Source organism: Miniopterus natalensis, chromosome 8 (assembly GCF_054644295.1).
Source record: "Miniopterus natalensis isolate mMinNat1 chromosome 8, mMinNat1.hap1, whole genome shotgun sequence".
In the NCBI taxonomy this organism is placed as follows: Eukaryota; Metazoa; Chordata; class Mammalia; order Chiroptera; family Miniopteridae; genus Miniopterus; species Miniopterus natalensis.
In genome coordinates this window covers 66,093,889-66,095,934 of record NC_142088.1, presented here as the reverse complement: position 1 = coordinate 66,095,934, position 2,046 = coordinate 66,093,889, and the positions used below count along the sequence as shown (strand labels likewise).

The 2,046-nt window shown below is 39.4% G+C and overlaps 1 pseudogene; it reads right to left on the bottom strand.

Annotated features, from left to right (window-relative positions):
- Window positions 1-220: 220 nt before the first annotated feature.
- On the bottom strand, window positions 221-838 carry LOC148092633 (small ribosomal subunit protein eS8 pseudogene; annotated as a pseudogene).
- Between the last annotated feature and the right edge of the window lie 1,208 nt (window positions 839-2,046).

The window sequence follows — 2,046 nt, the reverse complement described above, 5'->3', positions numbered from 1 at the left end:
ATATATTTTTTAAAGTAGAAGTATGACATTAAAATTATCCAAGGAGGGTGATTTTAATTTCCATTATATTGTACTTAATCATTGATAAGCATATTTACAGCGGGTAAATTTTATTTTATATAAGTCATACCTCAATGAAGCAGGGTTTTTTTTGTGTGTGTATTTTTTTAATAACAATAAACACCTTTATTTCATGAGCTAAGATAGGAGAGAGGAAGATTTATTTGCATTTCTGGGCCTTGAGTTTCCTCAGATGGAGCTCCAGCTCCTTGCCCTCGGGCACATGGCCATCTGTGCAGCCACTTGGTCTGGTCTGGAAGCGATGCACACAGAAGCTTGCCTGCTGGAACTTCTCTTCGAGAAGACTCCTGATTGTGGCATTCTTTTTCCTTTCATCATATTTCTTCTAAATTTTCTTTGGTCGTTTTTGTTTACATTCTCTTCCTCCTTGGGAGTCAGCTTGGCCCTGCTTCCTGCGGCCCAGGGGCAGTGCATAGTGGGACTCGTACCACTGTGGGTAGGGTGTGCTGTCAATGAGCACCCGGCAGTTCTTTAGTAGGGCATTGGTGTGGACCAGCTCGTGGCTGGATGCATTGTAGACAACATCAATAAACTGTTTCGTGTGCGCAGCACTCCGAGCCCCAGGAGAAGCTGCCCACGTCCAGCCTCAAGGCTCGGTGCTTCTCGTTGCCTCCCCGAGCACGGCCTGTGTCGGCTCACTGGCCAGTCTCAGTGTGGGCAGCAGGCGTCCCAGCTCATACTTTCAATCCCTGTGGTAGGGCTTTCTCTTGCTCCCGGTCCTGTGGTGCTTGTGCCAATTGTCCCTAGAGACGCCCATGGCTCAGCGCTGCTGGAAGACCCGCAGCTATTGTTTTTTTAAAAAGAAAATTTTATTATAAAGCTTTTTCTTATTATTATCATTATCATCACCACTGACCTCTTTATCATTGCCACCATCGATTATGCACCAGCACACAAAGGAAAAAATCAAATAGTAAGAAAAGCAAAAAGTGAAAAAAAACCATTTACCTTCCTTATCACCAGTCACATTCCCAAGATACTAGTATATTCATCCACTTCTGCTATTTCTTAAACAATTTTTAAAACTGGAATAAATTTATATTTACAGAAAAGCTACAAAGATAGCACAGAGTTCTTACATACCTTTCTCTGAGTTTCCCCTAATGTTAACATCTTACATAATCATGGCACATTTGTTTAAAACATTTTTTCTTTTAATTCTCCTGGTTATATCTTCCATATGTCTAAATAATATGCTTATACCTCTATTAATCAGTCATATTTAGGCAATTTTCATTGTCTGCCACTGTGAAGATAGGTATTAGATTGCATGCACTGTCTCATTACCCTCCCCCTCATCTTAATGAATACTAGTTTTAGTATATTTTTAATATTTTTTTTACTTTAACACACCTAAGAAACTATATTGTTTTCAATCATTATTATACTCTTAAATTCAAGAAATTGGCATCTCCCCATTTCCCTCCATTCTACTCTTCCCGTTTCACAACTCACCATTCACAATTTAATGATTATTGAATTGATACTGTTGAGCATGTACTATGTTCCAGTATTTTTCTATGATCTATGGATATAATAATATAGGCAGGAGCAGCTGAGATTCCTGCTCTCAATCAGCTTGATTCTAGAATTGGAGTAAGGGAAAAAAGATAAACGAGAATCTCAGGTAGCGATAAGGATTACACAGATTAAAAAAGCAAAAGCAAAAAACCCTGAAGTGACAGAGAAGTGATCCTTAGACCAAATGTCAGGGAAGACCTCTTGGTGATGATTTTTAAGTTGAAAGGGAGCGGTTAGTGTAATGAACCAAAGGTGGGAATGAGAAACAAAGGGACAGACAAACAGAAAAGAGAATTTAGGTAAGAGATGAGGTCAGTATGGTGGGAAAGACTCAGGGCATTTTAAGCAGGGTAAAGGGTTTGGATTTTATTTAAGCATGACAGGAAATCTTTAGAGAAGTTTTGAACATGATGTGGGTGCACAGGAAAGTGATCTGAAGCACAT